This window comes from Artemia franciscana, chromosome 6 (assembly GCF_032884065.1).
Source record: "Artemia franciscana chromosome 6, ASM3288406v1, whole genome shotgun sequence".
NCBI classification, from domain to species: domain Eukaryota; kingdom Metazoa; phylum Arthropoda; class Branchiopoda; order Anostraca; family Artemiidae; genus Artemia; species Artemia franciscana.
The window spans coordinates 16,410,760-16,436,577 of record NC_088868.1 but is presented as its reverse complement, the minus strand read 5'-3'; the positions used below and the strand labels follow the sequence as shown (position 1 = coordinate 16,436,577).

The 25,818-nt window shown below is 35.2% G+C and overlaps 1 protein-coding gene across 1 annotated transcript in view; it reads right to left on the bottom strand.

The window, feature by feature from the left end:
• LOC136028111 (syntaxin-binding protein 2-like) overlaps window positions 1-16,544 on the bottom strand; it is a 59,931-nt gene extending 43,387 nt beyond the window's left edge. Inside the window, exon 1 of the mRNA XM_065705746.1 lies at window positions 16,462-16,544. The gene's annotated coding sequence lies outside the window, so the exon portion shown is untranslated. The remainder of the gene's footprint in view (window positions 1-16,461) is intronic.
• Window positions 16,545-25,818: the final 9,274 nt, after the last annotated feature.

Genomic DNA, 25,818 nt, shown 5'->3' with positions numbered 1-25,818 from the left:
CAAGCCCCTCAGAAAATATTCGCATGCACTAACCATTTAGCTGGAATGCAGGATTACTTCTCACCCTTACCTAACTAAAAAGATATCAGCCGAGCCTTCTGAGCTTTCAATGCAGACATAAATTCCACATAAATGCAAAGTTCAGACGCATAAGATTTGAACTGGATGTAATAGCACAATGTCATTTCTTCGTTAAACAATGTATTTCTCAAAATACATGTCCCGCAATAATAGTTTTCCTTTGAGAGCCATGTGGGCACATGAAAACATACCGGGTTTTCCAGCTTCGAACTCTTTTACTTAGCATAAATTCACTCCTCTAAGTTATCTAACTTACAACTGAAAGTATCACTATATCTGAAGTATTGGTCAATTTTAATCATTTTGCAATTGCTGTGCAGTTAATATAGCAGTATAGATTAATAAGCGCAAAGATGCGGTACTTCTTTTTCTAACATAAATAAACAATTCCAGGACATGATTTTGAGCAAGATCGCCTTTTATTAAGATAGAGGAAAAATAACATATCTGATTTTTTTCCACTTTTTGACTCAGGAAGCGGTTCCTTAGCTGAGGAGCAGAGGCCATAGAGGAAAGGGAAAATCTTGGATGAGCAGTAAATTCGTTTAGCGAGGGATGAGCAGAAAAAAAATAATAAGAGTAAAAAATGTAAAGGGTTAAATTTATTTTAAAATATAGAAAGAGGAGTGAAAAAAGCATAAACAAAATTTGACAGAGAACTAACTAAACTTAAGGTTGAGAGCCCTTGATTTTTATTTAAACTTTACAATTTCGAGAAGGCTGATCTGTCACAGCGACTTTCAATGTAAAAATGAACACCATTGGACAAAAACACTGCAACAGAGAATGGGCTTACACAGAGGTTTCTGAAAATTACTGCTCAACCTTTTCAACCTAGAGAAGAAAAACAAGAGCTAAGATCTCATATGGAACTTGTGACGAGGCAAGTAGAGCTAAGAGCCAAGAGCTCATATGGTATGAGCTCTGACAAAATTCTAAGAATCAATAGATTGATTTAAAAGAAAAATCAGAGGCTTAATGCCGGTCAGGATTTAAAATAAGAGTCACGATGTCCTTCTAAATATCAAAATTCATTAAGATCCGATCACCCACTCGAAGTTATAAATACCTCATTTTTTCTAATTTTTCCTCTACCTTTAGCCCCCCAGATGGTCGAATCTGGGAAGACGACTTTATCAAGTCAATTTATGCAGCTCCCTGATACGCCTACCAATTTTCGTCATCCTAGCACGACCAGAAGCACCAAACTCGCCAAGTCACAGAACCCCTCCCCCAACTCCTCCAAAGAGAGCAAATACAGTGCGGTTACGTCAATCACGTATCAAGGACATTTGCTTATTCTATCCACCAAGCTTCATCCCGATTCCTCCACTCTAAGCGTTTTCCAAGATTTCTGATTCCCCCCCCAACTCCCCCCATGTCAATAGATCTGGTCGGGATTTAAAATAAGAGCTCTGAGACATGAATTCCTTCTAAATATCAAATTTCATTAAGATCCGGTCCCCCGTTCTTAAGTAAAAAATACCTCAATTGTTCTAATTTTTCCAAATTAACACCCCCCCAGCGCCTCCAAAGAGAGCGGATCCGTTACAATTATGTCAACCACGTATCTAGAACTTGTGCTTATTATTCCCATCAGGTTTCATCCCGATCTCTCCACTCTAAGCGTTTTCCAAGATTTCCGTTTCCCTCCTCCAATCCCCTATGTCCCCAGATCCAATTAGAATCGAAAATGGAGAATCTGAGACATTAGATCCTTTTATATATATCAAGTTTCATTAAGATCCGATCACCTATTCATAAGATAAAAATACCCCAATTTTCACATTTTCCAAGATTTCTGGTTTCCCCCTCCAACTCCCAAACAATGTTACCAGATCCGGTCGGGAATTAAGATGGGAGCTCTAAGACGCGAGAACCTTCTAAATTTCAATTTTCATTAAGATCTGATTACCCATTAGTAAGTTGAAAATACCTCATTTTTTTTATTTTTCCCAATTAACCGTCCCTCCACTCCCCCCTCCAGATGTTGGAATCAGAGAAGTGATTATTTTTAATTTAATCTAGTCTCATCCCTGATACGCCTGCCAACTTTTATCGTCCTAGCTTATCTGGAAGTGCCCGAACTAGCGAAACCGGGACCAACAGACACATCGACAGACAGAAATTGCGATTGCTATATGTCACTTGGTAAATCCCAAGTACCATAAAAACTAATACATATCTATATTTACAAATATTTGAATGGCTGACCTCTGAATTTCCCCCTTCACCGCCTTCCTCAAAATTCTGAAGTATATTTTCTTGTAATTTTTTTTGAAAAATATATTTTCTTAAAATAATTTAACAAAAAAAGTAAAATTTCCCGCTGAAAGATCTTTGAAAGGTCATTCTGCATATCCCCCTACATTCTCGAGAATTTATATTACTGTCTAAAACAAAACAAAAAAGGCAAATTTCTGGTAAATATTTTGAACCTCCAGAATAATTTCAGGCTAGACTCCCTTGATACAAATGTCTCTTGTGTTTGAGTTTTGCAATCAAAATGAGTGGCAAGTTAGCTAGTAATGGAAGATTTCGATAAAATACACCTCATGTAGTACTTCTGGAATCCTAACAAATTTCTGGAACCTACTTAATTGAAATAAATTTTCATTATTTTCTCCCCTTCTATCTTCAAATTCATTTAAACCCTCCCTCCTTGCCCTTACTGGTTATTTACTATTCTAATAATTCAGCCAACTTAAAAGCTTAATGGCAGGAAAATAAGGAGGTGAGACTTACTTCTCCAGAAATCCTGGAATTTTTTTATTGGAGGCACTTCTGATTGAAATTACTAAATAAATCTCGAAATGCATCCCTATTTGAAATAAAATCATGTGAACATCCCAAGTTAGTGAGATTAACCTTCCTAAATTGAAAACCTATAGAAAAATCTAAAACAAAAATCTTTTCAATAACAAAAATTGGAGTTTTCCTTTCTACCAATTTTTTTTTGTTTTCAGGCTCTCTAGTCGCTAAATAAATCCCTTAAACAAGCCCAAGGAATGCTACCATTCGAAAACATAACAGAAACAAACGAGCACTGTAAGTAATATTCTAAAGGGAGTGACAATGACACCTCATCACGGGAGGCAGGGGGAGAAATCTAAAAAATTATTTTAGCTCACTATAGCCTTTTTTTCCCCTAGCAATAACGTTTACAATTTTTTCAAAATATTGTAATATGATTTATATGTTTCTTCTTAAACAAGGGCATTTCTTAGCCTAAAAGAAAAAAAAAGTTTCTAATCTGGATCTTTTTTACCCACTGGAATAGAGTACTGTGTCAATTTTCAGAAAAATACTCTTTTAACAAGGCATTTATATATTGAATCCTGAATATTATCTTTAAAATTGGCCAAATAAAGTCGATCATAAATTTCTGCATTAGAGTAAAATTTCAAGTTTTCCAGCCGAATAGCAACTAATATTCGACCCTTACTTTCCGCTAAATAGAGGAATTATATACAGTAAGGGAAATATATCAAACTGGATTCTTTTTTAAGAAGATTGTAAAACCTTGCATTGTAAAACAGAAAATGCTTCTTTTGCACTCACCGTAACAAAGTGCAAAAGAACCTTTTGGTTTAAAATTTAAACCAAAAGTTTAAACATTGAAAAATTCGATGTTTACTTTGACAATAAAGTAGCTTGTTTACTAATCGGGCAGCTCAACTTTCAGTCCTATAGGTGCCCTTCGAGACGCCATCTATTTCTTAAAGATAATACATTAAACAATATATTTCGATGCAATATCTCCGTTAAACTGTGCATTTCTCAAAATATAAGTTCCGCAATGATAATTTTTCTTTGGAAGCGATGCACATGAAAACAAACCGGGTTTTCAGGCTTTGAACTCTTCTCCGTAGCGTAAATCCACTCCTCTAAGTTATAAAACTAAAAACTGAAAGTATCGCTTTGCCAATTAATTGCTCTATAATTATATCTAAAGTATCGGTCTATTTTATTTATTAACTTAAAAAAACTCAATTGCAGAGTCAAACTCAAAATGAGCAGAAGTTAACGTGAGTAGTGCTGATAACCCCCAGACCTTCTCAAGACCAGAACATAATTTGTGATTTATTGAAAACAAAACACATTTTAAATGTTTTCACTTTTCTTAGTTTCATAAATAGATATTATAAAAACTTTAAGCAATAATTTTCACTAAATGTCAATTAAGTTTTGCTCGCTTTGAGTTTGACTCGGCTATTAATTGTAATTTCTGACCGCTTTGAGTTTCATTTACACATTGATAGTAATTTGTGTTAGTTTTACGCTTGAAGGATTATTTGGCTTTATTTCTGCTCATTCTTGGCTTAACAGAGCTCTTTACTTTTCTTTAAAAAATTTGTTTTGCAGTTTTTCAAATTAATTTCTTTTCATTTTTTATTGACATAGTATTTTTTATGGAAAAAATAATATTTTACATCTTTTCAGTTTGTTTCTATGCGAATCCATAGTATGAGTAGCTATTTGTATGGTGAATTCAAAACAAACTGAAATTATATTTGCATCCTTATGACAATCTGTACACACATAACGTGTTTTGGTTTAGTTCAACACTCCCCTCAACATTCTCTGAAAGACTGACATGAATACCCTTTGTCTTCTTGGACAAAGTTCAAACATGCACACTTTTCTCAATAACATACACTATGTGTAAACAATTAATGATTTACCAAACTTAAAGACATTGTCCTGATGACTCCGGGAAGGTTGACACCCCCATAGACATAATTACTGGACCTTTCAACAATGCTGAACAAAATAGCACTCTTAAAATTTCAATCGGATATGGGAAGAGGGTTTCGGGGAGGGGGGCTAGTTGCTCTCGATAATGTTTGACTCTTATCAGGGAACTAGAACTATGCATTTCAAATAAAATGAGCCTCTTCTAGAGTTCACATGGCCACCCTTTCCATACAAACCTTATGTGCCCCTCGTCATAACTAAAATACCTTACCCCCAGATTATGGGGAATTCTGTCCATCCAAAAGGCATTATTATATGATTTTTGGACTCTTTTATAACAAATGGGTATCTAAAATTTTTATCAAGAACATTTGCTGACAATACGATGTAGAGGGGGGTGGCTGATTTCCAGTCCAATGAGCTCCCTCCGGAGTTTATACGACCACCCTCTCCATAAAAACCTTATATACCATCATGGCATTACAATCAACCCTTTTGCTGAGGGCTGTGGGGGTTATCATCCCCACAAACCTAATTTCTAGACCTATCAACTATGCTCAACAAAACGGCTACCGATAAATTTTGATTAGATGCATTTTGAGAATCGATGGGCATCGGAAGAGTGAATGTAGCCCTCCAATGAATTTTGACTCTTACAAAATGACATTTCAATTTCTAATCGAATGAGCCTTTTTTGTAGTTTCTACGACAACAAATGGCTATCTCAAAATAACTATAATAATAATATATTATTTCTTTATAACCCACTTACATCAAAAGATAGTGGAGTAAACACAAACGAAAATCAACAATAACATTAAATAAAAAAACGAAATGCTATCAGATGCATTTCAGGAAAATATGAGGCGAGGGGGGGGGAGAGGGTATTCACCCTCCGATTACTTTGAATCTTAAAAAGGGCTATGGAGGGGGAGGGTTTGTTGTCATCCTCAGACATAATTTCCGGACCTATTAGCAAGTTGAACGACATGACTATCTAAACATTTTGATTGGATGTTTTGGGGGAAATGGTGGACGTTAGAGGGGGGTTAGTTTCCCTCCAATCCTTTTCGACAAGTAAAAGGGGATCTTAATTATCTCCGAGTGATCGGAGGGTGGAGTATCAAACCTCTGATCACTCTAAATCTTATAAAAGGTACTAGAACTTCAGATAACCAGTGTAATGAGCCCCTCCGAAGTTTATGCGACCATCCTTTCTATAAAAACCTAATATGCCCCCCGGGTCGAAACTTGCAACCCTTACCCTGATAGGCGTGGGGTGGTGTCATATTTAACGAACTTATTATCGGACCCTTGAACTACGCTGAATAAAATAGCTATCTCAAAATTTTGATAGGATGTCCTTGGGGAAATTAGTGGTTGTCGGAGGTGGGTTAGTTGCTGTCCAATTCCTTTCGACTCTTTAAGGGGAACTATCCCCTTCGATATCAAATCCAATGAGCCTTTTTCGAAGTTTCTACAACTATTGGTGATCTCAAAATTTTTATCTGATGCATTTCGAGAAAATGTAAATTGTGTGTTTGTCGGGGGAGGGGGGTAATATCCATCGTCCAATCACTCTGAATCTAATAAAGGACTCTAGAAATTCTGATTACCAATCTAATGAACCTCCTTCAAAGTTTATACTATCACCCTTTCTATATAAATTCTACATACCCCCAGGGCATAAGTTACAACCCTTTTCCTGAGGACTGTCAAACTAAAAGACATAATTTCTGGATCTTTCAACTACTACGCTAAACAAAATGGCTATCTCAGCATTTGATTGGATGTCTGGGGAAATGGTGGGCGTAGGAGGGGGGTTATTTACTGTGAAGTCACTTAAAAGAGGCACTAGCCCCTTCATTTTCCAACCGAATGAGCCTTGTTCCAAGTTTCTACAACAAAAGCCCATCTCAAAATATCTATGAGATGCATTTCAGGAAAATACGAGGTGTGGGTGCATCCATCCTCCAATCACTTTGGATCTTATAAAGGTCATTAGGAAATTCTAATTACCGATCCAATAAGCCTCCCCCAAACTTTATACGATCAATCTTTCTATACAAACCTTATATGCCCCCAAGGGCATAGCTTACAACCCTTGTCTTAACGATTGCTGGGTTGTCATCCTCAAGGACATAATTTCCGGACCTTTCAACAATATTCAAAAAAATGTCTGTCCTATTTTGATAGATGTGTTTGGGGAAATGGTGGGCGTGCGAAGGGGGTTAGTTGCCCTACAATCACATTTGATTATTAAAAAAGGCACTAGTTATTTCAATTTCCAATCGAATGAGCCTTTTCCGAAGTTTCTAAGACATCATATGGCCATCTCAAAATTTCTATCAGATGCATACAGGGAAAATGCGAGGTGTGGGGTTATCCATCCTCAGATCACTCTGAATCTTATAAAAGGCACTAGAACTTCTGATTACTAATCCGATGAGCCTACTCCGAAATTTATACGATCACCCTTTATATACCTTATATGCCCCAGGGCAAAAATTACAGCCCTTGCCCTAAGGACTGTGGGGGGTTGTCATCCTCAACAACAAAATTTTGCGAACTTTCAACTACGTTGAACAAAATGGCTATTTCAAATTTTGATTGAATGTATTTAGGGAAATGGTGGGCATGAGAGGGGATTTAGTTTCCCTCTTTTCACTTTCAACTATTAAAAAGGGCACTAGCCCTGTCAATCTCCAATCGAATGAGCTCGTTTCGATGTTTCTAACACAACAAATGGCCCCCTATAGTTTCCATCAGTTGCATTTCAGGAAAATACGAGATGTGTGTTTGGGAGGGGGAGGCGTGGGGTTATCCGCCCCCTGATAACTGAATGTTTAAAAAGGCACTATAACTTCTGATTTGCAATCCAAAGATCCCCCTCCAAAGCTTATGCGATCACCCTTTCTACATAAGCCTTATATGCCCCAGGGCAAAACTTACAATCCTTGCCTTGAGAGCTGTAGGGGGTTTTCATCCTCAAAGACATAATTTCCGGACCCTAAAACTACGTTAAACAAAATGGCTAACTCAAAATTTGTATTATTGTGTTTGGGGAAATAATGGGCGTGGGAGGGGTATTAGTTGCCCTCGAATCACTTTTGACTATTAAAAAGGGCACTATCCCTTACAATTCCCAATCGAATGAGCTCTTTTCGAAGTTTCTACGACAACTCCTTCGATAGAAAGTGACCCATTCTAAAACCAAATTCTATGACTAAGATTTTGAGCAAGATCGCCTTTCTAACTGACGCAATCTTTTTAATCAGGGTTCCTTAAATAATTGCTGACTCTAGAAACAGAAAGTAGTAAGTATATGATAAGCTATAAGAAAACTGAAATAATAACGTTTAACTTAAAAAAGCGTTTCAATTTGTATTAAGTTAAAAGGAAAATAACATGTCTCAGGTCTTCTTTTTAATTGTTTCGTGACTCCGGAATCGGTTCTTTGGCTCATAAGTTAAAAATACTTCATTTTTTCTATTTTTTGCGAATTAACCGCCCCCCCCCCCCAGATGGTCAAATCGGGAAAACGACTATTTCTAATTTAATCTGGTCCGGTCCCTGATACGCGTGCCAAATTTCATCGTCCTAGCTTACCTGGAAGTGCCTAAAGTAGCAAAATCGGGACCGACAGACAGACAGACCGACAGAATTGGCGATTGCTATATGTCACTTGGTTAATACCAAGTGCCATAACAAGTAAATTCGATAAGGACTATTGACAATGCCCTAATGCCAATTTCCATCAAAACGAACCTGAGCTGAATTGGAGTTTGGCAACAAAATATTTTGTATACAAAGCATGAGCTATATTTTGATTAATCCTATATAGTTTCTAATAAGGTTCGAGTAGTATTTTGGGTTAGATTTTTAAAGTAACATACTAGAGCGTTTTCTTAAATAAGTTCGGAGACCAAGCAGGCAAACCAAGACAATGCAAGGCAACAGGACAACAAAAGAAAAAAAATTAGAATTCCAAGTACTGACCTTTCTTGTTTATAGCTTTCTTAGGCAAAATTGGTTGAGTGGAAACAATTTTCAAATCCGCTTAGTTGCTAAAAAAAAAATAAATAAAAAAAAAAAATCAGAAGCGCAAAGTCTTTTCCTGAAAAAGCCTCATTGAAATCATGGCTCAAATAAGATTTTTTTTTGCAAAATTATTATTTTCTTTTTTGCTGTGGATAGCTTCGTTATTTTTCTTTGTCCTTATTCTCCCGTAATGTCAAATAGAGACGGTTCAGAAACTTTTATATCTGTACGATATTTTTACATATCATTTCTCCTTATTTGAGTTCCAGCAATTTCAATTTAAGAAACTCTTTATCGACAGCATGAGAAAATATAAGAAAACGTGGTAATTTGCAGCCAGTTGAAAAGCAGAATAAATTTCAAAAGCAAAGGCAATTTTCACATTCAGCCGTGTCTTCAATAAAGTTTTTCAGGCAAAGCTGGTGTACTTTTTTTTATTTTTCAGGGCAACTACAATGAAAAGGCCTTAACTAATTATGGTGTTTGAAATCGAAAAAGGAAAAATTATGAACTTGTATAAAGCTAATAGATTGGTATTATGTGAATTTTTTTTTAGGTAATTGGGGGATCACTGTTAGTTGATGGGTTGAAAATTGAAATTTGGATTGAATCAAATTTTGAATGAGGGTATATTTGTTTCACGTCTACTAGACTGCCCTTCTAAAGAGCCTTTTGTCTGGCACTTGACAATATCAGAAGAGTAATATATTGTAATGTATACTGTAAATACTTAGTTCAGTAAAAAAAAAAAAAAAAAAAAAAAAAAAAAAAAAAAAAAAAAAAAGCAAGCAAGTTCTATGGACCTATCAAGATAGAGCGGTAGTAGGCCTTAAAAAATTTTGTCAAAGATTGAGCAAAGCACTAGGTATCAGTCAAGGCCCCTGTTGCTATATCAAGCATTGTTAACATTAAAGGCCTACAAAAAGAAAGTGGAACAAAACATGAATTGGCTCTCACTACGTTTGTTACTAAAGAGAACCCGTCCATCAGCAATATGGACACCCCGCCAGAGATATTTAAACAACATGCACGATTCGTAAGGTGTTCAACTTATGGCGTGCTGACACCTTCCCTCCCCCCACGGCAAAATAATGTTTAACATTCTATTTTTCACTGATTTTGTGAAGAAAGTAGAGATGAGAGCCATTTTTGAAGCTGATCGAAATTTATGAAGAAGATTTGGAAAACAACACCTTAAACGTTTGATGGCGGAAAGAAAAATTTCAAAAATTTCTCTAACGGAACAAGGCACACCATGTCAATGCAACTGATTTTCTAAATATTTGTGGCAAAGCAATCTCTCCGAACATCCATATCTTACTTAATATTTTAATCACTATACCTGTATCGACCAGCACAACAGAGCGCTCCATTTATACATCGGAGAATCAAGACATACTTAAGAAACGTGACGTCTGAAAGTAGGCTAAATGGCTTTGCCAATCTCAATGTCCACAGGGAAATTCTAGTTGACACAGACAATGTATATACCCATACTGACGAAGACTCAATTTTGTTTTGTAAGACAGCTAATATAGGAATATTGTGTCAGAATAAAACGTAAAATCGTGTTTAATCTGCTGGGTTTTATCAATCATTCTTATAGTCCCTACTCGAAACTTGCATCCAAAGAGCTAAAATAAACTTTAAGTAATGCCTTAAATTACCGGTTTTTCTGAGGATTTTTGTTGATTAGCCCGCACTAGACATCACCACCCTTACTTACGGCAACTTACATTCATTCTAAGCTAGCTTTCATTCACTCTTTTCGTTTTTCTTCATTTTAAGTTTCCTTCTCTTATGGATTTCTGCTTGATTTATCAAAATTATTTTGCTCAAACTAAGAGTTTATGCAAAATCTTTTGGATTTTACTTTTTGGTTCTCGTTTGGTTTGAACTTTTTGCTTTTTATGCAAAACTTCCTGTTTTCAATAATATAATTCAAAAGAGGCCATTAACCATTTTTATTTAAAGGGCAGGTAATAATCTTGTCAACAGAAAAAAATCGGCTTATGTAATTTAAAATGCATTATGGTGCAAATATTAAATATTAGTGGAGAACACTTTCTTTTTGATTTTTTCAACTTTTATCATGACCACATTTATGGACAAGCAGGGCTTTACCGTATGCAATACATTAAAACAGATTGGACTAATTGACAGTGTTTTCAGATCGACGCTGTTTCGAGGTAAAGAATTCTCTATACTTGTTTACTGATACTGACAAATGTCCTTAGAATTGGAGACACAACCTAGGTTTCCCGGTACCCACAGGTATATCTTGTGGAGACAGAAAAGTTATCTATTGCCAAGAGGGTCAGTTTCCAAAAATCAAAGACAAAGAGAACACACAAAAGATCAGTTAGTCAGTAAAAGATCGTGCAACACCCTGGTTTCATCTTTGGAGGTAAAGCTATAAAGAGTATTGATTAATCCCATCTCCTCAAAAATATATTTTCACCATCCATTCACGCGGTAGATATTCTCGAATGGGTTTGTTCCTTCTGGGCAAGAAAGCATGGTGGAATTATACCTTGCATGGTGAAATTATACCATGGACACAATGCCATCCATCTCAATTATACTTCTCTACAAATTTTACACAAAGCTTGTTCCCAAAAATGAATGTCCGTGTTCTGCAAAGCTCATAGAAAGCTGTTTATACTTCTCCAAAGGATTAATAATACGGCTTCTAGAGATATAACAGGGTGTCAATGGATATTCTTCTGAGTACCCACCATTCTTACTAGCTATATACTAGCATCACCGTTACGGTAGGTAAAGAAACACCTCACAAGGGATAGTCAATTCCTATGTTTCTTATATTTAAAAAAATACTACTGTTGCCAACAATCTATGAAAAGGGGTTGAGCCTTATATCTCGAATCGGCAAAAAAATTGTTATAAAGGGTATTTTCAATTACAACAGCAGAAAGAACTTGTTTCCCAAAGAGCAAGCTTATGAAAAATGCTGTTGCACTTATGCTATAAATAATTAACGCTTAATGCTATAACATCTTTTGTTCTAGAGTTACTTTCGATTTACAATCAACTCAAAATCTATTATAACCAAATTTTCATGAGTTTTAGAGACCGAAAGTGTTAAGTACAGGTCTCCCCCACAGTCAAAAGTATAACGTCTTTTCAACAATCGACGGTTTAAAAAGGCGTTTTATATATTTTTTTGCTAATCTTCAACATTTTGTAAAATGTCATAAAATATATGCCATATTTCCACGACCTTACAGCAAAGTTCTTTTGAAGGACGATAAAAATTCTTCTTCAATAATTTTATTAGGTTCTTAAAAGTTTCCTCTAGGCTTCTCATACAAGCCTAGATACTCATGAAAACCCCCAAAGGTTTTTTGGGGTTAGGATGCTCGTCCATAGACCAGAAGCTATCGTCAACGCAAAAGTACTGTATACACTGTTAATTGATTTAAAAATTCAATGCATGAAAACGATGCATTTTCGCGAAAGATATGATACAATTTTAGAGACCAGAGCGGGCATAAGTCGAATCCTCTAAGTTAACAATCTTAAACCAAACAGACTAAATTGAATGAAGAAATCCAGCACAAAAAGAAACAGAAAAGGCCATTAATATGAGCTGGGCAACCCTCATTTAACTCCCCAAAACAATTGGTAGCATTGCCTCTTCAATGAATACGCAATATATTTTCAATTGAAATTATTCTTTACCCGATGGTCAATATATTCGAAAAAATGAATCATTTTAGTCATTTTATGATAATTATTACTTCGCCATTAGTAAGCATATAGATACAGTAAACCTTGGCATTGGGGTTTTGTGACAAGCAAGATCCCATTTCCTACTTTTATCAGGTTCACTCTATATATAAGTCCTAGCTACATTTTTTAAGTTTAGCATTAATCCGCAAATATAAAATGGCGGGCCCAAAATAGGTCTGTCGAAACTTTTTGAAACATAACCACAATATCACTTTTCCTTCATGGCATCCCCTTCTTAAAAGGGGATGCTTAAAGTTGAAAGTATACAATAGTTGTTCGTGTATAGTAAGTGCTCTTCATAAATTGTTTTGATAAACATAGTTACGTATTTATTTTAATTTTCTCTATCTTGTACTCCGTCCCTATGAACTATCCCTAGCTCTAAGAACAACAAGCAGTTTGCAAGAATATAAAGAAACAATATTTTATTGATTAAATTTATATTAAAATATAAAATAAAAAAATGTTGAGTCAGGAAGAGGTTCTTTATCAGGAGCAGAGGCCACATAATTGCACAGCTTCAATGAGCAGTAAATCCGTTAGGTGAAGGATGAGCAAAAAATTGAAGCAAAATTGATTAAAAATTTTTTGAGGGTTCTATTTTTTTTTAGTAAAATATAAAAAGGGGAGCAAAAAAAATATACGCGAATTTTACTGAGATTCTATTTAACTTGAGGTTTAGAACCCTTGTTTTTTTTTATTTAAACTTTAAAATTATAAGAAACCAGTTCTGTTGCACTGTCTTTTTATGTAAAAATAAGCGTCTATACACAAAAAGACGAATGCAACAGAGAAACAGGCTTATACAGAGAGTTCCGAAATTTACTGCCCAGCTACTTCATTATCTAGAAAAGAAAAGAAAGGTCAATCATTTGCAGACAATAGACAGTATGTTTTTCCGAACTAAAAAATTTACAAAAAGATAAATTTTGAAGACTGGCTAAATACATTACAAGAGCGAAAACCTCACGATGGCTGCGATGTCTGGTCAAGACCTTTTTTCTTCACATGTAATTGTTAGGAAAATAAAACTTTTGGGGATGGGTCTACAGGCTAAAGTATGTCCCAGGAAGGTATTTTAAAGTACCCACCTCCACTCCTTCTGCCTCTAGAGGGCCCTGAAATTTGCCTATATGACAGGTCTATACCCATTGACATTTTGACAAAACAGCATTTTACCTTAATTTTCAGTTACTAGTTGCTTTTTCTCTGTCTTTAGTTCTGAAAATGCAATTCCTACTATTCAAGTAGAATTTTGAGCCATATCAATGTTTTTTTTTCAAAATTTAGGAAATATGTTTGTATATCTTTAAAACCTTATAAAATGGAATTGAGCAAAGTTATGAAGCTGAAAACAATTTGGTTTTACTTCAATTAAGCAGAAGATTTATTTTGCAAGGTCTCACTTTTATAACACGTATTTTAAAAGGTCAGGTATATATATATATATATATATATATATATATATATATATATATATATATATATATATATATATATATATATATATATTGCAAGGTTGATCATATGGACCCAATTGTCCTATAAGATCAAAAATGAGCTCTTTCAAACAAAAAACAAACATTCTAGTGACCTTTTTAAGTAACAAAAAAGATTGAAGGGTACCATACTGGAAAGGTTTATTAAGGTGAACATAAAACTGCAGTCTGAAAGCAGAGAATTAGGGCAGATTATTATTATACATGGATTAGTGTATTAATTAGTGCAAGCTATTCCAGAATTAGTGTATTCTAATACTAATGAGATAAAGAAGGGAAATTGGAGTGACATGCAGTTTGGTCCCCAAACTTGACAGAAACCATTGTTTTTGCAGTCCATTACCTGTTCTATTAGTAATCAGATTATATCAGCATTTTCCCTTGTTAACATAAGGAATCAATAACATAGGCTACTTAGCTTATCAAACAAGCAGCCAAAAGTTAAGCCAATAGAAAAGAGGTTTTCAGCCTAAAAGTAACCACAAAAAAACCAGAAGAATTATCCATCAATCAGAGACTAGGATCATGTGCAAATGCTTTGTTGTTTACTATGCTACAATTTTGTTGAGGGGTGCCACTCATAAAGTGGGGACAGTTGACCACCAAGTCCCTAGTCTTATAGATCCCCAACAGGGTCAAGTTCCCTTTCCAGAGGTTATTGTCTATAGGTCTGGATCTTATACTCTGTTTTCCAGATTCACGACTTTATTCAATTGAAATATATTAAGTTTTAAAGATTAAGACATTTTCTAAATTTAGAAAAAAGAACCATTGATGTGGCTTAAAATTTTACTCACTAAAATTCTAGTTTAGCTTTAGGAAAGAGGTTAGTGTAGGAGAATACAACTTTCAGGGATGGGTCTACAGACTAAAGTACATACTTTAAAGGGACATACTTTAGCCTGTAGACCTGTCCTCAAAAGTTTCATTTTCCTAACCTAAACACTTTCTGAGATAGCAAGAAGTCAATTAACTAGACTTTCACCTATTTTTTTCACCTTCAATTCACTACAGAAAGTTATATTTTTATAACTTTCAAAATACCCTAAACCCTTTCAAAATAGATCTTCAGCTTAAATGAAATACATCAAAAGTATTCAGCTTCACAACTTTGCTCAATCCCAATTTAAAAGGTTTTAAAGAACCACAAATACATTTCCTAAATTTAGAAGTAACCTGCTGATATGGCTTAAAATTTTACTCTAACAACAGGAATTGCATTTACAGAACTAAAATCAGAGAAAAAGAAATTGCTAACTAAAAATTAGGGCAAAATGTTATTTTTTTTTCAAAATGTCTACCATTGAAAGTTCCATGTTGCCTACCTGTCAAGTAGGCAAATTTTTAAAAGCTTAGAAAGGAGGGTGAACATGGAAGCTTGGCAATGCCTTTTCAGAGTATTTTTGGTAAAATTCTAGTTAATTGACTTCTTGCTATCTCAGAAAGGGTTTAGATTAGGAAAATGAAACTTTCAGGGATGAATCTACAGACTAAAGTGCATTCCAGAAAGGTATTTTGAAGCAACTACCTCCACTCCTTCTCCCTCTAGATGGCCCTGGCCTTTGATGACCTTTTAAAATATGTGTTATAAAAGTGAGACCTTGCAAAATAAATCTTCTGCTTAATTGAAGTAAAACCAAATTGTTTTCAGCTTCATAACTTTGCTCAATTCCATTTTATAAGGTTTTAAAGATATACAAACACATTTCCTAAATTTTGAAAAAAAAACATTGATATGGCTCAAAATTCTACTTGAATAGTAGGAATTGCATTTTCAGAACTAAAGACAGAGAAAAAGCAACTAGTAACTGAAAATTAAGGTAAAATGCTGTTTTGTCAAAATGTCAATGGGTATAGACCTGTCATATAGGCAAATTTCAGGGCCCTCTAGAGGCAGAAGGAGTGGAGGTGGGTACTTTAAAATACCTTCCTGGGACATACTTTAGCCTGTAGACCCATCCCCAAAAGTTTTATTTTCCTAACATAGCCCCTTTCCAGTAGCTTCAATAGGATTTTACCATTTTGCTCCAAAAGAACTAAAAGCAGAGAACAGGAAATTAAAAACTGAAGTTTAAGCTATAATTTGCTTTAGCCCTTATTCTAGTCTAGGTAGGCTATAGACATATCAAGTAGACTATATTATTTTATTTGTGGTATTTTGTTCTGAGCATGTTTTACATGTTCAGCATTTTTATCAGATCAAGGAAAAAATAAGAAAAAAAAAAGTGCAACAACGCACGAAGGTTTAGAGTAGCACAGCATATAGCATAGCGTACGTCCACAGGGATACATGCTAGAGCAAAGATATATCACCATTATATAACTTCAATTATAAAACTTCAACTATTCAAGATCCTTCAAAACACTCAATTATGAATGGTACACTTACAAAAAAAAATGATTAAAGAGGATAATGAAAGTAGTCCATAGCCATAGCTGCTCCAACAGATTGTGATGATTGGGCTTTATGATGAAAATGAAGAAGTGATGTCATCACGTTATAAAATAAGCAGCTGCAAATTTAGCCGAATGCTATAGAAACAGACTGAAGGCAGAATACAAATTGCTATCCTAAAAATTGGAAGAAAGAACCTGATGCTTGCATCCGTATGCTAAGGGGTATAAAAATATCAATAAAAAACTCCATTTCTCGTAACTTCATAAAAAGGCTTTGACAATTCTTATAAATGTCCTTTGTCAGGCCCGGTGGCCATTTTCATTATTTGTTAATATAAATTATATCCCGTAATATGTATCAAATTATTTGAATAAATAAACAGCTTATAGGACGCAAAAGTGGTTTTCGCTAAAAGGTGACAAGTTCAAGAGTGGTTATCGTGCTTACGTCACAAACTGACATATATTTTTGAATTTTGGCAGAAATTATCTTGGGAACGAGGAAGTGGATTATTTGCAAGGATTTAAAAAATATTGTTTGAGCCCAGCAGAGAAAATTTTTTCCATTTACCAAACCCTGAACAAACAATATAAACGTCATGTCCATTATTTTTTTTATAGTTCTTTTTATCTTTTCTTGTCATTTTCATTTTCGTTCTTTTTATTTCTTGTCGTTAATAGACATTTGGATGGCTACAGCATATTTAATATCACTTGGTATTCCTAAACTAAGTAATTCAAACAATAAAAGGTTGGTTAACCAAAAAAGACTCTGTCCGAACAGATATGTCAAGGTAATATGCAAAGAAACTAAAGTAATACTACATTAGTAAAAACATTATTACTCTTAAAAGTGAGTCTGCTATTACGGAAAAGAAGTATTAAAAGTGCTTCGGATATTTGTCACTATCTTCTTTTCCGTATTACCTATTAACCCTTTGAGAATGATTATAAAATCTTAAAAAGTAAATCCCCCGATCAATTATCAGGGGGGAAAGGGGGATAGGGCTCTTAGATTTCCAGTACAACTTTTTCTTTAAATAAAGATTCAGAAACCTACATTTCTGTATGATATTTTGCATAATATTTTACCTAATTAGTGGTCCAAATAATTTCAATTTAAGAAACTTCTACATTGACGACATGATGAAACGTAGAGCGAGAAAAAATGATCCTTCTACTACATCAAGCATTGTTCATATTAAAGAGCTTTAAAAAGAGAGTGCACCAAAACTTGAATTGGCTCTCACTACGTGCGTTACAAAAGAGAACCTGCCGATCAGCAGCATGGACACCCTACCAGAGGTCTTGAAACAACGTGTAAGATTCACAAGCAGTTCAACTTATGGCGTGCTGACGCCTTCTTTTCTGACTTCTCTCTCTTCTCTGACCCACATCGCAGATTTTCAGCATAAAGTTTAACATGATTCAATTTTTCATTGGTTTGAAATTTATGAGGTATACGAAGCATGAAATTCACGGCTGTTAGAAGCAAATTTTGTCAGGACAAATTTGTACAGGAGAAAATTTTAAAACAATGGGCTTTGCAGCCTACCTGTGACATGAATGCCTGAAAACTTCGAGGATGGAAGGGAATATAGCTTTCTTTCAATAGTAAGGGGGGAGAGAGGGGTTAAAGTTGTCAATTTGTAAGCAAGGCTTAAATAGTACACAACTAAAAATTAGTCGTGCTTATAGATTTCCTCCATCATTCTTCAAGCTTTCAGTATAATTTGCTCTTGATTAATTTCTTTCCTTGAAAGAAGAAAAAATCAGAATAGGGTGATTCAATGTTACCCATAGGTATTTTTTAATGGAAAGAATTCCTTTTTCAGCATGACGATGTTTTTGTGGAAAGAGGGAGATGAGGCCTGGAAACAGTTTTTCTGGTGCCAAAGTGCCATATTTTTTCAGAATGACTTTTTCTAAGGAGGGCTGAAGCTTTCGTGGGTGACCTTGAAGTGACCGTTTTGCACTTCTTGGTAAAGTGCGGTAATTCAACCATTTGCAAAGTAGAGGGAAGGCTAAAAATGTGTCATTTGACTGGCTATGCTCCAGAAATTTGAAACAATTGCCGCCTAGATTATTTTTAAGTGATATACAGCTTTTCTGTGGCAAGTATTATAAAGATATTTTTTCAGAGCGCCCAAGCCCCTCAGAAAATATTCGCATGCACTAACCATTTAGCTGGAATGCAGGATTACTTCTCACCCTTACCTAACTAAAAAGATATCAGCCGAGCCTTCTGAGCTTTCAATGCAGACATAAATTCCACATAAATGCAAAGTTCAGACGCATAAGATTTGAACTGGATGTAATAGCACAATGTCATTTCTTCGTTAAACAATGTATTTCTCAAAATACATGTCCCGCAATAATAGTTTTCCTTTGAGAGCCATGTGGGCACATGAAAACATACCGGGTTTTCCAGCTTTGAACTCTTTTACTTAGCATAAATTCACTCCTCTAAGTTATCTAACTTACAACTGAAAGTATCACTATATCTGAAGTATTGGTCAATTTTAATCATTTTACAATTGCTGTGCAGTTAATATAGCAGTATAGATTAATAAGCGCAAAGATGCGGTACTTCTTTTTCTAACATAAATAAACAATTCCAGGACATGATTTTGAGCAAGATCGCCTTTTATTAAGATAGAGGAAAAATAACATATCTGATTTTTTTTCCACTTTTTGACTCAGGAAGCGGTTCCTTAGCTGAGGAGCAGAGGCCATAGAGGAAATGGAAAATCTTGGATGAGCAGTAAATTCGTTTAGCGAGGGATGAGCAGAAAAAAAATAATAAGAGTAAAAAATGTAAAGGGTTAAATTTATTTTAAAATATAGAAAGAGGAGAGAAAAAAGCATAAACAAAATTTGACAGAGAACTAACTAAACTTAAGGTTGAGAGCCCTTGATTTTTAGTTAAACTTTACAATTTCGAGAAGGCTGATCTGTCACAGCGACTTTCAATGTAAAAATGAACACCATTGGACAAAAACACTGCAACAGAGAATGGGCTTACACAGAGGTTTCTGAAAATTACTGCTCAACCTTTTCAACCTAGAGAAGAAAAACAAGAGCTAAGATCTCATATGGAACTTGTGACGAGGCAAGTAGAGCTAAGAGCCAAGAGCTCATATGGTATGAGCTCTGACAAAATTCTAAGAATCAATAGATTGATTTAAAAGGAAAACCAGAGGCTTAATGCCGGTCAGGATTTAAAATAAGAGTCACGATGTCCTTCTACATATCAAAATTCATTAAGATCCGATCACCCACTCGAAGTTATAAATACCTCATTTTTTCTAATTTTTCCTCTACCTTTAGCCCCCCAGATGGTCGAATCTGGGAAGACGACTTTATCAAGTCAATTTATGCAGCTTCCTGATACGCCTACCAATTTTCGTCATCCTAGCACGACCAGAAGCACCAAACTCGCCAAGTCACAGAACCCCTCCCCCAACTCCTCCAAAGAGAGCAAATACAGTGCGGTTACGTCAATCACGTATCAAGAAGATTTGCTTATTCTATCCACCAAGCTTCATCCCGATTCCTCCACTCTAAGCGTTTTCCAAGATTTCTGATTCCCCCCCCCCAACTCCCCCCATGTCAATAGATCTGGTCGGGATTTAAAATAAGAGCTCTGAGACATGAATTCCTTCTAAATATCAAATTTCATTAAGATCCGGTCCCCGGTTCTTAAGTAAAAAATACCTCAATTGTTCTAATTTTTCCAAATTAACACCCCCCCCCCAGCGCCTCCAAAGAGAGCGGATCCGTTACAATTATGTCAACCACGTATCTAGAACTTGTGCTTATTATTCCCATCAGGTTTCATCCCGATCTCTCCACTCTAAGCGTTTTCCAAGATTTCCGTTTCCCTCCTCCAATCCCCTATGTCCCCAGATCCAATTAGAATCGAAAATGGAGAATCTGAGACATTAGATCCTTTTATATATATCAAGTTTCATTAAGATCCGATCACCTATTCATAAGATAAAAATACCCCAATTTTCACATTTTCCAAGATTTCTGGTTTCCCCCTCCAACTCCCAAACAATGTTACCAGATCCGGTCGGGAATTAAGATGGGAGCTCTAAGACGCGAGAACCTTCTAAATTTCAATTTTCATTAAGATCTGATTACCCATTAGTAAGTTGAAAATACCTCATTTTTTTTATTTTTCCCAATTAACCGTCCCTCCACTCCCCCCTCCAGATGTTGGAATCAGAGAAGTGATTATTTTTAATTTAATCTAGTCTCATCCCTGATACGCCTGCCAACTTTTATCGTCCTAGCTTATCTGGAAGTGCCCGAACTAGCGAAACCGGGACCAACAGACACATCGACAGACAGAAATTGCGATTGCTATATGTCACTTGGTAAATCCCAAGTACCATAAAAACTAATACATATCTATATCTACAAATATTTGAATGGCTGACCTCTGAATTTCCCCCTTCACCGCCTTCCTCAAAATTCTGAAGTATATTTTCTTGTAATTTTTTTTGAAAAATATATTTTCTTAAAATAATTTAACAAAAAAAGTAAAATTTCCCGCTGAAAGATCTTTGAAAGGTCATTCTGCATATCCCCCTACATTCTCGAGAATTTATATTACTGTCTAAAACAAAACAAAAAAGGCAAATTTCTGGTAAATATTTTGAACCTCCAGAATAATTTCAGGCTAGACTCCCTTGATACAAATGTCTCTTGTGTTTGAGTTTTGCAATCAAAATGAGTGGCAAGTTAGCTAGTAATGGAAGATTTCGATAAAATACACCTCATGTAGTACTTCTGGAATCCTAACAAATTTCTGGAACCTACTTAATTGAAATAAATTTTCATTATTTTCTCCCCTTCTATCTTCAAATTCATTTAAACCCTCCCTCCTTGCCCTTACTGGTTATTTACTATTCTAATAATTCAGCCAACTTAAAAGCTTAATGGCAGGAAAATAAGGAGGTGAGACTTACTTCTCCAGAAATCCTGGAATTTTTTTATTGGAGGCACTTCTGATTGAAATTACTAAATAAATCTCGAAATGCATCCCTATTTGAAATAAAATCATGTGAACATCCCAAGTTAGTGAGATTAACCTTCCTAAATTGAAAACCTATAGAAAAATCTAAAACAAAAATATTTTCAATAACAAAAATTGGAGTTTTCCTTTCTACCAATTTTTTTTTGTTTTCAGGCTCTCTAGTCGCTAAATAAATCCCTTAAACAAGCCCAAGGAATGCTACCATTCGAAAACATAACAGAAACAAACGAGCACTGTAAGTAATATTCTAAAGGGAGTGACAATGACACCTCATCACGGGAGGCAGGGGGAGAAATCTAAAAAATTATTTTAGCTCACTATAGCCTTTTTTTCCCCTAGCAATAACGTTTACAATTTTTTCAAAATATTGTAATATGATTTATATGTTTCTTCTTAAACAAGGGCATTTCTTAGCCTAAAAGAAAAAAAAAGTTTCTAATCTGGATCTTTTTTACCCACTGGAATAGAGTACTGTGTCAATTTTCAGAAAAATACTCTTTTAACAAGGCATTTATATATTGAATCCTGAATATTATCTTTAAAATTGGCCAAATAAAGTCGATCATAAATTTCTGCATTAGAGTAAAATTTCAAGTTTTCCAGCCGAATAGCAACTAATATTCGACCCTTACTTTACGCTAAATAGAGGAATTATATACAGTAAGGGAAATATATCAAACTGGATTCTTTTTTAAGAAGATTGTAAAACCTTGCATTGTAATACAGAAAATGCTTCTTTTGCACTCACCGTAACTAAGTGCAAAAGAACCTTTTGGTTTAAAATTTAAACCAAAAGTTTAAACATTGAAAAATTCAATGTTTACTTTGACAATAAAGTAGCTTGTTTACTAATCGGGCAGCTCAACTTTCAGTCCTATAGGTGCCCTTCGAGACGCCATCTATTTCTTAAAGATAATACATTAAACAATATATTTCGATGCAATATCTCTGTTAAACTGTGCATTTCTCAAAATATAAGTTCCGCAATGATAATTTTTCTTTGGAAGCGATGCACATGAAAACAAACCGGGTTTTCAGGCTTTGAACTCTTCTCCGTAGCGTAAATCCACTCCTCTAAGTTATAAAACTAAAAACTGAAAGTATCGCTTTGCCAATTAATTGCTCTATAATTATATCTAAAGTATCGGTCTATTTTATTTATTAACTTAAAAAAACTCAATTGCAGAGTCAAACTCAAAATGAGCAGAAGTTAACGTGAGTAGTGCTGATAACCCCCAGACCTTCTCAAGACCAGAACATAATTTGTGATTTATTGAAAACAAAACACATTTTAAATGTTTCCACTTTTCTTAGTTTCATAAATAGATATTATAAAAACTTTAAGCAATAATTTTCACTAAATGTCAATTAAGTTTTGCTCGCTTTGAGTTTGACTCGGCTATTAATTGTAATTTCTGACCGCTTTGAGTTTCATTTACACATTGATAGTAATTTGTGTTAGTTTTACGCTTGGAGGATTATTTGGCTTTATTTCTGCTCATTCTTGGCTTAACAGAGCTCTTTACTTTTCTTTAAAAAATTTGTTTTGCAGTTTTTCAAATTAATTTCTTTTCATTTTTTATTGACATAGTATTTTTTATGGAAAAAATAATATTTTACATCTTTTCAGTTTGTTTCTATGCGAATCCATAGTATGAGTAGCTATTTGTATGGTGAATTCAAAACAAACTGAAATTATATTTGCATCCTTATGACAATCTGTACACACATAACGTGTTTTGGTTTAGTTCAACACTCCCCTCAACATTCTCTGAAAGACTGACATGAATACCCTTTGTCTTCTTGAACAAAGTTCAAACATGCACACTTTTCTCAATAACATACACTATGTGTAAACAATTAATGATTTACCAAACTTAAAGACATTGTCCTGATGACTCCGGGAAGGTTGACACCCCCATAGACATAATTACTGGACCTTTCAACAATGCTGAACAAAATAGCACTCTTAAAATTTCAATCAGATATGGGAAGAGGGTTTCGGGGAGGGGGGCTAGTTGCTCTCGATAATGTTTGACTCTTATCAGGGAACTAGAACTATACATTTCAAATAAAATGAGCCTCTTCTAGAGTTCACATGGCCACCCTTTCCATACAAACCTTATGTGCCCCTCGTCATAACTAAAATACCTTACCCCCAGATTATGGGGAATTCTGTCCATCCAAAAGGCATTATTATATGATTTTTGGACTCTTTTATAACAAATGGGTATCTAAAATTTTTATCAAGAACATTTGCTGACAATACGATGTAGAGGCGGGTGGCTGATTTCCAGTCCAATGAGCTCCCTCCGGAGTTTATACGACCACCCTCTCCATAAAAACCTTATATACCATCATGGCATTACAATCAACCCTTTTGCTGAGGGCTGTGGGGGTTATCATCCCCACAAACCTAATTTCTAGACCTATCAACTATGCTCAACAAAACGGCTACCGATAAATTTTGATTAGATGCATTTTGAGAATCGATGGGCATCGGAAGAGTGAATGTAGCCCTCCAATGAATTTTGACTCTTACAAAATGACATTTCAATTTCTAATCGAATGAGCCTTTTTTGTAGTTTCTACGACAACAAATGGCTATCTCAAAATAACTATAATAATAATATATTATTTCTTTATAACCCACTTACATCAAAAGATAGTGGAGTAAACACAAACGAAAATCAACAATAACATTAAATAAAAAAACGAAATGCTATCAGATGCATTTCAGGAAAATATGAGGCGAGGGGGGGGGGAGAGGGTATTCACCCTCCGATTACTTTGAATCTTAAAAAGGGCTATGGAGGGGGAGGGTTTGTTGTCATCCTCAGACATAATATCCGGACCTATTAGCAAGTTGAACGACATGACTATCTAAACATTTTGATTGGATGTTTTGGGGGAAATGGTGGACGTTAGAGGGGGGTTAGTTTCCCTCCAATCCTTTTCGACAAGTAAAAGGGGATCTTAATTATCTCCGAGTGATCGGAGGGTGGAGTATCAAACCTCTGATCACTCTAAATCTTATAAAAAGTACTAGAACTTCAGATAACCAGTGTAATGAGCCCCTCCGAAGTTTATGCGACCATCATTTCTATAAAAACCTAATATGCCCCCCGGGTCGAAACTTGCAACCCTTACCCTGATAGGCGTGGGGTGGTGTCATATTTAACGAACTTATTATCGGACCCTTGAACTACGCTGAATAAAATAGCTATCTCAAAATTTTGATAGGATGTCCTTGGGGAAATTGGTGGTCGTCGGAGGTGGGTTAGTTGCTGTCCAATTCCTTTCGACTCTTTAAGGGGAACTATCCCCTTCGATATCAAATCCAATGAGCCTTTTTCGAAGTTTCTACAACTATTGGTGATCTCAAAATTTTTATCTGATGCATTTCGAGAAAATGTAAATTGTGTGTTTGTCGGGGGGGGGGGGGGTAATATCCATCGTCCAATCACTCTGAATCTAATAAAGGACTCTAGAAATTCTGATTACCAATCTAATGAACCTCCTTCAAAGTTTATACTATCACCCTTTCTATATAAATTCTACATACCCCCAGGGCATAAGTTACAACCCTTTTCCTGAGGACTGTCAAACTAAAAGACATAATTTCTGGATCTTTCAACTACTACGCTAAACAAAATGGCTATCTCAGCATTTGATTGGATGTCTGGGGAAATGGTGGGCGTAGGAGGGGGTTTATTTACTTTGAAGTCACTTAAAAGAGGCACTAGCCCCTTCATTTTCCAATCGAATGAGCCTTGTTCCAAGTTTCTACAACAAAAGCCCATCTCAAAATATCTATGAGATGCATTTCAGGAAAATACGAGGTGTGGGTGCATCCATCCTCCAATCACTTTGGATCTTATAAAGGTCATTAGAAATTCTAATTACCGATCCAATAAGCCTCCCCCAAACTTTATACGATCAATCTTTCTATACAAACCTTATATGCCCCCAAGGGCATAGCTTACAACCCTTGTCTTAACGATTGCTGGGTTGTCATCCTCAAGGACATAATTTCCGGACCTTTCAACAATATTCAAAAAAATGTCTGTCCTATTTTGATAGATGTGTTTGGAGAAATGGTGGGCGTGCGAAGGGGGTTAGTTGCCCTACAATCACATTTGATTATTAAAAAAGGCACTAGTTATTTCAATTTCCAATCGAATGAGCCTTTTCCGAAGTTTCTAAGACATCATATGGCCATCTCAAAATTTCTATCAGATGCATACAGGGAAAATGCGAGGTGTGGGGTTATCCATCCTCAGATCACTCTGAATCTTATAA